This window comes from Furipterus horrens, unplaced genomic scaffold (assembly GCF_987537825.1).
Source record: "Furipterus horrens unplaced genomic scaffold, mFurHor1.1.pri manual_scaffold_7, whole genome shotgun sequence".
In the NCBI taxonomy this organism is placed as follows: Eukaryota; Metazoa; Chordata; class Mammalia; order Chiroptera; family Furipteridae; genus Furipterus; species Furipterus horrens.
Window position 1 is genome coordinate 43702402 of NW_028327177.1, and position 15149 is coordinate 43717550.

Sequence of the window (15149 nt, forward strand, 5' to 3'; positions counted from 1 at the left end):
TCAATAAAACACATTAAATCTGAAAAAAAAAAATATTCCAAGCAAACGGACGGGAAAAAAAAACCAGGGTAGCAGTCCTCATATCAGACAAAACGGATTTCAAAGCAAGGGCAATAAAAAGAGACAAAGAAGGACATTTCATAATACTTAAAGGAACAATCCATTAAGAAGATATGACATTGATAAACATATATGCACCCAACATAGGAGCACCCAAATACATAAAGAAAATACTAGAAGACTACAAGAAGGATATCAACAACAACACACTCATAGTAGGGGACTTCAACACTCCATTATCAACAATAGACAGATCATCAAAGCAAAGAAACACCAAGGATATACAGGCATTGAACAACACACTAAACCACATGAACCTAACTGATATATATAGAACTTTCCACCCCAAAGAAGCAAAATATATATTATTTTCAAATGCACATGGGACATTTTCAAAGATAGAGCACAGGACAGGACACAAAATAAGCCTCAACAAATTCAAGAAAATTGAAATCATATCAAGCATCTTTTCAGATCACAATGCCTTGAAACCAGAAATCAACCTCAGAGGAAAAAATCAAAGACACCCAAACTCATGGAGATTGAATAACATGCTATTAAATAATGAATGGATTAACAATGACATCAAAAAAGAAATCAAGAAATTTCTAGAAACTAATGGTAATGAGCACACAACAGCCCAAAACCTGTGGGACACAGCAAAAGCAGTCCTGAGAGGGAAGTTCATAGCAATACAGGCATATCTGAAAAGGATAGAAGAATCTCAAATAAAAAACCTAACCATAAAGCTACAAGAACTAGAACAACAACAACAAACAAAGCCTAGGGCAAGAAGAAGAAACGAAATCATCAAGATCAGAGCAGAACTAAATGACATAGAGACTAAACAAACAATCCAAAAGATCAACAAAACTAGTAGTTGGTTCTTCGAAAAAATAAACAAAATCGACAAGCCTCTAGCCAGTCTAATCAAGAAAAAAAGAGAGAAGACACAAATAAACAAAATCAGAAATGAAAGAGGAGAAATCACGACTGATACCTCAGAAATACAAATGATAGTTAGAAATTACTACAGACCACTGTATGGCAAGAAATTTGACAATCTAGAAGAAATGGACAAATTTCTAGAAACATACAACCTTCCAAAACTGAAACAAGAAGAAGTGGAAAGTCTCAACAGACCAATAACAAAGAAGGAAATTGAAACAGTAATCCAAAATCTCCCGGCACACAAAAGCCCTGGACCGGATGGCTTCACAGGCGAATTCTACAAAACATTCAGGGAAGAACTAACTCCTATCCTCCTCAAACTGTTCCAGAAAATCCAAGAAGAGGGGAAAATCCCAAACTCTTTCTATGAATCCAGTATTATCCTAATCCCAAAACCAAGTCAAGACACAACAAAGAAAGAAAACTACAGGCCAATATCACTGATGAACATAGATGCTAAAATCCTCAATAAAATATTGGCAAACAGGATCCAGCAATACATCAAAAAGATCATACATCATGATCAAGTGGGCTTCATTCCAGGGATGCAAGGATGGCTTAATATTCGCAAATCAATAAATATAATACAGCCCTGGCTGCTGTGACTCAGTGGATTGAGCATCGGCCTGCGAGCCAAGTGCCGCTGGTTCAATTCCCAGTCAGGGCACATGACTAGGTTGCACATCAGGTCCCCAGTTGGGGGCATGAGTGAGAGGCAACCACACAGTGATGTTTCTCTCCCTCTCTTTCTCCTTTCCCCTCTCTCTAAAAATAAATAAATAAACAAACAAATAAATTGAAAATAAAATAATAAAAAAATAAATATAATACATCACCTAAACAAAATGAAAGACAAAAATCACATGATCATATCAATAGATGCAGAAAAAGCATTTGATAAAGTACAACACCCATTTATGATGAAAACACTCAGCAAAATGGGAATAGAGGGAGCATACCTTAACATAGTTAAGGCTATATATGAGAAGCCTGAGGCCAACATCATACTCAATGGACAAAAACTAAAAGCATTTCCCCTGAAATCAGGAACTAGACAAGGTTGTCCACTCTCTCCACTCCTATTCAACATAGTGTTGGAAGTCCTAGCCACAGCAATTAGACAAGAAAAAGAAATAAAAGGTATCCAAATTGGGAAAGAGGAAGTAAAACTATCATTATATGCAGATGACATGATAGTATACCTAGAAAATCCTATAAACTCCACTAAAAGACTACTCGATATAATAAGTGAATTTGGCAAAATCGCAGGGTACAAAATAAATATACAGAAATCTAAGGCATTTCTGTACACCAACAATAAAATATCAGAGACAGAAACAAAAAAGAAAATACCATTTACTATAGCAACAAGAAAAATAAAGTACCTAGGAGTAAACTTAACCAAAGAGATAAAAGACCTGTACTCTGAAAATTACATAACATTGAAGAAAGAAATTAAGGAAGATACAAATAAATGGAAGCAAATACCATGTTCTTGGATGCGAAGAATCAACATCATCAAAATGGCCATACTACCCAAAGCAATTTACAGATTCAATGCAATCCCTATTAAAATACCAATGACATATTTCACAGACCTAGAACAAATACCCCATAAGTTCATATGGAACCAAAAAAGACCCCGAATAGCAAAAGCAATCTTGAGACAGAAGAACACAGCAGGAGGAATCACAACACCAGATATCAAATAATACTACAAAGCCACTGTGATCCAAACAGTCTGGTACTGGCATAAGAACAGACATATAGATCAGTGGAACAGAATAGAGAGTCCAGAAATAAACCCAGGCCTCTATGGTCAACTAATCTTTGATAAAGGAGGAAGGAACATAAAATGGAGTGAGATGAGCCTCTTTAACAAATGGTGCTGGGAGAACTGGATAGGGACCTGCAAAAAAATGAAACTAGACCACCAACTTATACCACACATGAGAATAAACTTAAGATGGGTCAAAGACTTAAATGTAAGCCATGACACCATAAAAGTCCTAGAGGAAAACATAGGCAAGAAAATATCAGATATCTCACATAACAATTTCTTCATGGATACATCTCCGAAAGCAAGAGAAATAAAGGAAAAAATAAATAAATGGGATTACATCAAACTAAAGAGTTTCTGCTCAGCAAAAGAAAACATCAGCAAGATGAAAAGGAAACCAACCATATGGGAAAACATATTTGCCAATGACATCACAGACAGGGGACTGATTTCCAAAATATATAAAGAGCTGATACGACTCAACATCAAGAAAACAAACAACCCAATTAAAAAATGGGCAAAGGACCTGAACAAACACTTCTCCGAAGAGGACATACAGAAGGTCCATAGACACATGAAAAAATGCTCAACATCATTAGCCATCAGGGAGATGCAAATAAAAACCACAATGAGATACCATTTTACACCTGTCAGAATGGCCATCATCAACAAATCAACAAACAACAAGTGCTGGCGAGGATGTGGAGAAACGGGAACCCTACTGCACTGTTGGTGGGAATGCAGACTGGTGCAGCCACTATGGAGAACAGTATGGAATTACCTCAAAAGATTAAAAATGGAACTGCCTTTTGAACCAGTGACTCCACTACTAGGATTATACCCGAAGAATCTTGAAACACCAATTCAAAAGAACTTATGCACCCCTATGTTCATTGCAGCACTGTTTACAATAGCTAAGTGCTGGAAACAACCTAAGTGCCCATCTGTAGATAAGTGGATCAAAAAACTGTGGTACATTTACACAATGGAATACTATGTAGCAGAAAGAAAGAAGGAACTCCTGCCATTTGCAACAGCATGGATGGAACTAGAGAGAATTATGCTTAGTGAAACAAGCCAGGCAAAGAAAGCAAAATACCATATGATATCACCTAATACAGGAAACTAAAGAACAACACAAACAAAGGAACTAAATAGAACAAAGAGCAGAATAGCAGTCAATAGGGGGGAGGGGAGAGGGAGAGAAGGGGGATAAGTAAGGGAAGGGTTTAGTCAAAGAACCTGTATAAATGACTCATGGACATGGACAACGGGGAGGGATATGATTGCGGGAGAGGGGGTGGGTTGGGTGGGAGAGAGAAATGGGGGAAAATGGGACAACTGTAATTGAAAAACCAAAAATAAAAAAATATATATATATTTTCAAGAAAAAAATATGGAAGAGGTAAGAGGGAAAAGAATTACTTTATCATTTTCAGTGCATTGATTTCCCTACTAAAAACATACATATGTAACATACAACCTTCACCTTCTCTCCTTATCACGTTAAAAAATACTTACCTTACAGCTGAATCCATAAGAAAACAAGACCCACATATATGCTGTCTACAAGAGACCCACCTCAGAACAAGAAAAGTAAAGGAATGGAATATTGATATTTCATGCAAATAGAAATGGAAATAAAAAACTGGGATAGCAATACTTATATCAGACAAAATAGACTTTAAAAAGAAGGCTATAGTGAGAGACAAAGAAGGACACTACGTGATAATAAAGGGATAAACTTTTATGCACCCAACATAGGAGCACCCAAATATATAAAGCAAACCTTTGTAGATTAAAAGAGAGAGAGAGAGACTGACAGTAATACAGCCACAGCAGGGGATTTTAACACTGCACTGACATCAGTGGATAAATCTTCCAAAGAGAAAATCTACGAGAAAACAGTGGCCTTTAATGACACACTAGATCAATGTATTTAATTAATATCTTCAGAGCATTCACCCCAAAGCAGCAGCATATACATTCTTTTCAAGTGCACATGGAACGTTGTCTAGGACAGACCACATGTTAGGACACAAAGCAAGTATCAATGAATTTAAGAAGAATGATACCGTGTCAAGCATACTCTCTTGCTAAAATGATATGCAACAAGAAAAAAACTTAAAAAGGCAAAAATATGGAGACTAAATAACATGTTACTAAACAGTGAACAGGTTAACAATGAGATCAAGGAAGAAATCAAAAGATACCTTGAAACAAATGAAAATGAGATCACAACCACCCACAGTCTATGGGACACAGGGAGAGCAGTCCTAAGAGGGAAGTTCACAACATTACAGGCCTACCTCAAGAAGCAAGAAAAAGCTCAGATAAATAATCTAACCTAACAATAGGAAAATAAAATAAAGCCCAACATGAGCATAAGAAAGGAAATAATAAAGATCAGAGCAGGAATAAATAAAATAGCCTAAAAAAAATACAGAAGTTTAATGAAACCAAGAGTTATTTCATTTGAGAAGATAAACAAGACTGACAAACCTTCAACCAGATTCAACAAGAAGAAATGAATAAGAAGAAGTAACAAGGGACACCACAGAAATACGAAGGTTATAAGACAAATTAGGAACAACTATATGCCAACAAATTAGACAGTCTGGACAAAATTCCTAAACACATACCATCTTCTCATACTGAATCAGGAAGAATCAGAAAAACTGAATAGGCTGATTACAATTAATGAAAACAAAAGCAGACATTTAAAAACTCCCAACAAACAACATAAGTCCTGGACCAGGTGGCTTCCCAGGTAAAGTTTACCAAACATTCAAAAGAACTAACACGTCTCGTACTCAACTATTCCAAAAAATATCAAGAGAAGGGAACACTTCCAAGCTCATTTTATAAGGCCAGCATTATCCTAATTCCGAAACCCGATAAAGACACTACATGAAGATAGAAAATTATAGACCAATATCCCTGATGAACATCAACACTAACATCCTCCACAAAACAGAGCAAACCAATCCAGCAATACATTAAGAAGGTCACACACCATGATCAAATGGGATTTTTTTCCCAGATGCAAGGTTGGCACAATATCCACAAAGCAATAAACACGATACACCACATACGCAAAATGAAGGATAAAAACCATATGATCCTATCAATAGAGGCAGAAAAAGCATTTGATTAAATGTAGCATCCATTTATGATTAAAAATTCTCAGCAAATGGGAGTGGAGGGAACATACCTCAATATAACAAAGGCCACAAAAAAAAAAAAAAATGAAAACTGTATCACAACAACCAACAGCAGAAGCTAGGAAATCGAAACAAAGGCAGACTAAGTAGGCAACGAGAATGGGAAAAGAATGATAGGTATGGGGAACATTTTGGGGGGAGGTCAGCAGGGAGGGGGAAGGGGGAAAGGGAAGGAGATGGTACAGGAATTAAGAAGCACAGTAGGAGGGAGTGGAGTAAATGGGAAGATGTTGAGAATAACTATATGCACAACCAATGGGCATGGACTAAGGGCAGGACAACTGGAGGGAGGGGGTCACTGGGTTGAGGGGAACAAAGGGAAAAGAAATTGGGACAACTGTAACAGCATAATCAATAAAGCATTTTTTTTAAAAAAAGACTTTCAGCCAGAAGTCTTACCAGTCAGTATAACTTTGGGTTTCTTTCATTGTCTATTCTACCTGGAATTCGATATGAGCTAAGGTCAGGCTATATGGGCAGTTGTTAATTTTTGGCCATATAATAAAGAAATAGTAAAGAGTAAGATTTAAGAGTTGGTGATCAGATTAGGGAAAGAGTTTGGATTGACCTCTGAGAACAGGCACAGAGAGCACCATGTAAATGCTCACTAAATGCCCCTTGTGTGCAGGAGGCTCTCCTTAATAAGGTGGACATGATTACTTCTTCTCTGGGTAATAGTCAACTGCTATCCCCAGGAACTCAGTGCTTGCTCAACAGGTCTGTGAAGTAAGTGGCTGCAGAGGGTGGAAAGGAAGCCATGTATGGGCTCAAAAACATAGGCATGACCTCAGCTGACTGAGGATCCACACTGATTGCAGTGATGAACCCTACGTGTCAGTCTGGCGCCATGCTCAGGAGGAGCAGCCAGCCTCCTGGTAGCTGTTTACACTGGATCCTTTCCATAACCAAAGAGGTAGCAAGTGCTCCTCACTGGAATAAACACTTATTCTGGATTTGGATTATATTTGTTTTTCTTCCTACCTTCTTCCCACATGACTTTCATGGTCTTAATGAATGCCTTATTAATCATTATGGTATCTCACATTCACATAAAATTACTGCTCACCAAATCACTTACTTCTGAGTGCAGGAAGACAGACAATGGGCTGATGTTTATCACATTCATGGATTTTCCCATGAAGCCCATTTCTCAGAAGCAGCTGCCCTTGTGGAACAGTAGAATAACCTATTAAAGACTCAGATCTAGCAATAGGAAAAGTAAACTTAAAAAATCTTGCTCTTAAATTGAACCAAATAAAATACAACCATTTCTGACTTACAAAAACGATGAGTTCACACCATTCAATGTAATGGTTTAGGGTGTATAGAATGTGTTGAACCAACTATCAACATGTAGTGAGTGCTCTTTCACCTGTGAACAGGGCAGACACGGGAATGGTATGACTTCTTGAACACTTGCAACTATTTTGTTTTCCTACCCCATAGTTCTTTGTTTAGGTGTCTTTATAATCAAGCAAAGAATGCTTTCTCCAGGCGAAGTAGCAATGGTTCCATTGTATCTGAAGCTGAGACTCACATCTGTATATTTCACAATTCTCCTGCCACAGGGTGAAGAGACATAAGGAAGGAAGGAAGGAAGGAAGGAAGGAAGTAACAAACGGAGGGAGGGACGGAGGGAAGGAGATGTGAGTGTGTGTTAGGAATTTGGGCTGAAGCAACTAATCTTCTCTTAAAGAGGAAATGTTACATGAGATCCAGCCTAGATGGGATCCAGAGTAGTCCCTGGGGTGCCTCTCGGAACCAGGAGTCGGCGAGTTTTCCTTTCTGCTTTTTAAATGAGGAAAAATTGGTTGCTATAACTTATCACTAAGAACTTTGCCACACTGGGCTGTAATATGGAAGTCAGAAAATGGCCTGCTTACAGGGTAATGGTCGAGGACAGAGACTTACGTATCAGAGAGTTCTTAATTTAAGTTCTTGTTCTGCCACTTCCTGGTTATGGCATCTTAGGCATGTCACTTGACTTTTTCAACCTATTTTGTCATCTATAAAACAGGAATCACAATAATAGTACTCATAGCATAGGGCTTTTGTGAGGATTAAATGAGATAATCCACATAAAATGCATGTAGCAATGATGTTAGCTATCACTATCCATGTTTTTCTGAATTGATGTGCGTTTTAAGGAAAAATACCTAAAATGATAGTGTTAGTGATTACTTACAATGTATCTTCCCCTTCCTTTTCCCTTCTGTGTCATTCTTGATTACTTTAGATGGATTTCACCCATTAGAAGAGGGAAGAAGGACATTTGTGTGCTGGTAGAAGGAGTTCTGAGGTGATAGTGCACCTGAGTTTTAATACCTGCCTCTAGCTCTGTGGGTTGGAGATAGTTGATTTCTTCATCTATAACCTGAGAAAGTTGGACTTTATTTCCTCCAGTTTTTTTCAGCTCCAACATGCTCAGTGTTCCAGGGGAAGGGTTAAAGGCCTCACTTCTGGAGCCTCATATCTCAGGGGTACATGTCATAATGGAGTAGTTGATAGGTATTGAATAAAATAGAAATTGTTTCAGATTTCAATTTTCCCTGCACCAGACCTAATGACAGTTCCCCTCAAGTATTTCAGTCAACAGTATCAGGACTTTCAAAGGAGCTCGGTAGGACATGGCAAATACTTAGAACAGCTTTGGGCAACAACGCAAGTGTAAACTATGACACCACACACTTCCTCGATGTGCACAACTCAATAAATGTTCCGAGTTATATGTTCTCTTTAAAAAGTAGGGTGTGAAATTGACTTGAAAAAAAATGACTCAACCTTTATAGAATAAGCTATATTTTCACAGTTTACTGATTGTATTACACAAATAACTTGAGGAGAAAGGAAGAGATTTAGTAATCCCCAGAATATTGAAAGAGAATAATTACTGGAGACATAATATCATTACTATAAATGTTGTATTTTTAATTCGTCAAGTTTTCTGAATTTTAGTCCTCCATTATATGTTCCAAAGCTAAATTTTAAAGTGTTGACTAAGCAAAGAATTCTAAAGAGAAAGGCTTGGCAAGGAGTGTATATTTAATAATTTTAAATAATTACATCTTTGTAAAATACTACCCTCCTTTTTTTTGTCTTCCTCACAGGTATACTGAAATAATAGTGAGGTAGTGATCATTAAGTACATTTCAAATGTTATTACACTCAACAAAAGGGGAGGTGTCTTGAATTAGGGACTCCCTAATTAAGGCAATGGAACTTTCATTGGATTTTGGGAGGAAGATGTTTTCTAAAGCAATACACAAAAAAATCAAAATAAAATTTGAAGTATAAATAAATAAATAAATAAATAAATAAATAAATAAATAATACATATTGGCATTGTTTGCAGATAATATGATCATCTACCAAGGGAGAGGGGAAATCGACAATCAACCATTAGAACTAAGGAAGAGTTTAGCAAGGTTGTCAGTATGATCACCCAGAAAATAAACAACTATAAATTATGATAAAAATAAAATCATTTGTTCATAATAGCAACACTGTCTAAGAAGTGTCTATGAATTAACCAAGAATCTTTAAGTCTTCTATGGGGAAAACTAAATTTGATGAAGAACATAGAAGGTGATCTGAAAAAACAGGAAGATATTCATGCTCTTTATGGATGACTTAATAGTTTAAGTACATCAATGTTTCTTTCTAAATTAACCCATAATTTCAATGCAATCATAATCATGATTAGAAATCCAATTTCTGAGGAACTTAAACTTATATTAACATGTATGTAGAAGAATAAAACATCTAAATCTATCTTGAAACTAAAAGAGTTTCTACACTAGGTAATAAAGCACAGCATTAAGCCAGAGTAACAAAACAAAACAAAAAAAAAAGTGTTATATTGGTATAAGAACAAAGAAGTTAATAGAATACTACAAACACACACACACACAGGAACTTTATATATGATAATGGTGCTACTATCAACCAATGGAGAAAATGGTAATGAGAGAATTGGCTCAGATAGATGAAAACCTAAATGTGGAAGGTAAAACTACAGAATCAAAAAATCTAGGATAAGATCTTTCTGAGATAGACACAGAGATTAACTTTCTAAATAAAATCAAATTAACCAGGAAAAGGCAACCCTAATAGAAAAATGGACAAAGGAGCTGAACAGGAAGTTTACAAAGATGAGACCAAAAAGGCTAATAAGCATAAAGAAATGCTCAAACTCTTTAACAATTAGAGAAAAGCAAAAACAAACAAACAAACACCCTAGGACATAACTTTACAACAATTAGGCAACAGAAAGACAGACAATGGCAAATGTTGGTGAGGACATGGAGACAGGACTGTTCTTTCATGGTTGGTAGTGGGTAGATTGGTACTGCCTTTCTGGAAAGCAACCAGTCACTGCTCAGTCACAATAAGTGTATGCACACATCAGTGACCCAGCAATCTCCTTCCTGGGTGCAAGTTTGCACACCAGTCCATAAGAAGACATGAATGAGGATGCCCTTTGCAGCATATTTGTGGTGGTGGGGAGTAGGGGCCAGCCTGGTGTCCATCACTGGGAAAGTGTGTACCTAAAATGTGGTGGATACACGGATGAATAACGGCCTCCAAATAGGTCCCCAACTTAATTCTTGAAACCTGTGTTGGTTAGTTTATATGACAAAAGGGACTTTGCAATGTGAAAAAGTTAAGGATCTTGAGGTGAGATTGTCCTGGATTACCCACAGTGCTCAAAGGAGGGAAGCAGAAGGGGCAGAGCCACAGAGGGAGATGCGATGACCAAAGCGTGATGTGTTTGGAGATGGAGAAAGGGCCACAACCAAAGAACACCAGCAGCCACTCAAAAATGAAAAAGGTAAGAAAATGAATTCTCACTTCAGAGCTTCCAAAAGGAACCAGGCTGGCTGACACTTTGACTTTGGCCCAATGAAACTGACTTCAGGCTTCTGCTCTCCAGAACTGTAAGAGAATATATTTGTGTTTTTTTAAGCCATTAAGTGTGTATAATTTGTTGCAATAGTAACAGGAGACTAATACATTCAGATTTTGCAAGAGTTAGAAGCGATGTAGGACATGTACACATAGCAACATAAATTAATCTTAAAATTTTCAATGCTAGAAGAAAAAAGTTTAAAATATATCATGCTCATGGGTGGGAAGATTCAATGCAACTCCAATCAAATTCTCAGCAGCCTATTTTTTTTTTTTTTTGTAGAAATTGACGAGCTGATTCTAAAATTTATATGGAACTACAAAGGAACTAGAATAGCTAAAACAACTTTGAAAAAGAATCAAGTTGGAGGACTTATATAAATTGACTTCAAGACTTACTATAGAGCTACAGTAATAAAGACCATACACTTTGGGAATTGTGATAGACAAATAGATCTATGGAACAGAATACTGTGTTCACATACACACCAAAAGTACGATCCATAAAAATAACAAATTGATAAATTGTACTTCATCAAAATTAAAACTTTTGCTTTTCAAAAGACTCTGTAAAGAGATTGGAAAGAAAGCCAAAGGCTAGGAGAACATGTATTAATAATTTATCTGATGAAGCATTTGTATCCAGGTTATAAAATAACTCTCAAAATTCATTAATAAGAAAACAAACACCTTCCTCCAAAAATGGGCAGGAGATATGAATAGACACCTCACCAAAGAAGATATACAGATGGCAAATAAGCACATAAAAATATCCTCAACTTCATTAGTCATTAGGGAAATATAAGTCAAAATGATGGAATACAACAATGTGCCTATTTGAATGTCAAAAATTAAAGCAGCTTTCTATACCAAGTGTTGGTGAGTATGTGGAGGAACTGGAACCTTCAAACATTTCAGGTAAGAAAATGAAGTAATGCAACTGCTTTGGAAATAATTTTGGCAGTTTTGTAAAAGGTTAAACATACACCTACTATATAATCCAGATGTTTAATTTCTATGCATTTATCCCCTCCAAAAAATCAAAGCATGTGTCTATGAAAAAATTAGTACATGGTTGTTCACAGCAGCTTTATTTATAATAGCCAGAAACTGTGAAAACCCAAATGTCCTTGAGCAGGTGACTAGGCACATAAACTGACATGTTCATACAATGGAGTACTAACTACTCAACCACAAAAAGCAATGAACTACTGATTCACACAACATTAATGAATCTCAAAAACAATTATGCCTTGTGAAAGAAGTCAGACAAAAAAAAAAGCTACATACCATATAATTTTGTCTATGGGATATTCTAGAAAATGGAAATTAATCTCTAGTGATAGACAGCAGATCTGTGGTTACCTAGTGATGAGGGGGTGGACCGGTGGGAGAAAGGGGTTACAAAGAAATAGGAGGGAATCTTCGGGGATGATATGTTCATTATCTTGTTGCAGTGATGGTTCACAGGTGTTCAAACTTATCTAAACATGTTGAGTATAATTTAAGCCAATGATACCTCAATAAAGTTATTAAAACTAAGATAAACTCATAAAAGTTAAAAAAGTACAATGACACATAACAAAATACTACTTACATAAGTAAATATATGTATATACACATGGAACGACACACGTTTTGAAAAAATAGAAGCAAAAATAAACACATCTATACACAATAAGCTCATTAGAAAGCTGTCTTCTAGGTGAGTGGGAGCTGAGGGGCTGGAACTGGGGTAAAAAAAAATGAAGAAGGCAACGCAAGAGGAGAGAGCCTTGTCCACACCAGTGAAGAACACAATAAACCGTCTCCAGAAAAAATGTTTCTCTTTATTGAGTATTTTTTTAAAAGTTTCCTAGGACAAGATAAGTTAGTCTCGATTTTTGAGATTTTTATGAAACTGGTGCAATAATTTTGCTTCCACAGGGACACAAGTTGCATTTTAGAGCTTTTGGAGGTTGACTCACGGCTTGTGTGTGTCGCACTTCTGAAAAGCCTGCTAGAAAATCCTACCAGCAGCGACATGCAGCCATTCAATAAGGACATAATTACCTTGATGTTTATAAAACGCCATCACACCCTATATGTAGGCCCATTGCACAGATGTTCAAGTACCTACAAGCTGTATTTTCATATGTACAGCTAATAATTTTAAGTTGTGGTTTCCCTTTAAATAAAGCCAACAGTAACCAGAAGATATGCTGGCAGAGAGGCTCCCCTATATAAAACATCGTTTATTTTTAGTTTATTGCAGAAAAATGCATGTGGGGAGGTGGTGGTTAGAAAATAATTAAAAGTGTGTGCTTCCTTATAACATGCTATCTCCACTAACTGAACTTCTAACCTGACATAAATACATTGCATATTGTAACCTGTTTCTCCTGATTATTAACCTTGAGTGTGGCAACCTATAAATCATCCCCGAAACAGCTGGCGCTCAGCACTGCCCCAAAGGTACATGATTACGATCGTTTTATATATATCTTGGTATGCAGACATGAAAAATTCATTGAAGAGGTTGGTATTGTAAGACTCATTGTAATGAATTTTCTCCAAAACATAGATCATGCTTAAAATAGGTGTCTGCTTATTATAATTCAGCCATTTATATCTTCTTGAATTACCTTGCCCATAGCTCAGCCATTTTCTTAAAGTCAAACACAATGATACCTAAACAGATTTACTGCACTCACTTTGCACTGCTTAAAAGTAGAAGTTTGCTTCCCCCCTCCCTTCTTGTGTCAATGTCTACAGAATGCAAGGGTATAGATTCTTTTTTTAAGGGAGTCATTTGGAAGGTCATTTCTTAAAGGCATCCCCATTTGCTTGGGTTCATCAACCATGAACACATAGAATACAGAAACCCCGCAAAGTCTTATGCTTCTGACAACTCACCAAGGTGTTCCATTACTCCCTGCAGAAGGGTTCATATCAATATTTCTTATGATAATAAAATGTTGGAGCTGAAATGGTCTTCAACTATTACTGTGATCATCACTGTTCCAGTGAAGCAGCCCAGGGAGGTGGTGTCCCACATCTGGAAAAGGGGGGTTTCCAGATTTAGAGCCATGACTCAGGTTTGTAATAATAACAAAATAATCACTCAAAAAGTGCCTTCCAAGGTAAGGGTACAGTGTAAATGCTTAGAACGTATTAGCCTGTTGAATCCTCACTGAAGGCTTAGCATGTGAGCACTATCATCACCATCATCATCCTCTTCATTCCCACTTTAAAGAAACAGGCCCAGAGAAGTGGAGTAGCTCACCCTGGGGCACACACCTTGTCTTTGGTGGAGCAGGATTCAACTGGACTCGCCCCAGCCCAAGTCCATTGCCCTCACTACAACATTACAGTACATACTGCTTTTTTAACCACAGGGTGTGTTCTCACTCTTTTCTTTTGTGATGTGGTTGGCCAGACTTGTAAACTGTTAGTATGTATAGGAATTTATTTAAACTAAAAACAAAAACAAAAAACACAGGTCTGAGTTTGCTAGTGCTGCTGTAATAAAGTGCCACAGGCTGGGTGATTTAAAAAACAAACACTTATTCTTTCATGGTTCTAGAGGCTGGAAGTCCAAGATCAAGGTGTCGGCAGGGTTGGTTCCTTCTGAGGCCTTTCTGCTTGTCTTGTAGATGGCCATCTCCTCCCTGTATATCTTCACATGGTCTTCTCTCTGCCTGTCTGTGTCCTAATCTCTTCTTACAAGGACACCAGTCAGATTGGATTAGGGGTCACCCATGGACTTAATTGTACCTTAACTACCTCTTTAAAGGTTCTATCCCCAAATAGTAACATCTGAGGCGCCGGGGGGATACAATTCAGCACGTAGCACACAGTATGGCTTTTTCCAGTGGAAAACCTACACACACAAATGCCTGATTACAAATAAATAAACCCAGTTCTTGTAGATGTAGAAATTGTCATTCTTTAGCAAGTGTGAGCTGTTAAACTGGTAGAGCCCTTGTCTCTGTATCCTTTTAAGCAAAGCATTGGAAAAGAAGAGCTGGTTCCTGGCGAGAGCTTGTCTGCCTGCCTTTTGTCCTCTCCTCGGAGGCCAGGACCCAATTCCACTGTCCAGCCAGGTCCCGGGCAGCCGGAGCCTGCTGCATCCCTGCCTTCTGACCCAAGTTGCTGCTGCGAGGGCCCCAGCCCCCAAGCCTGAGCAGCAAGGAAGCTAATTGTGGGGTGGACCTTCTCACTAAGAAAGCAGACATTCAGACTCC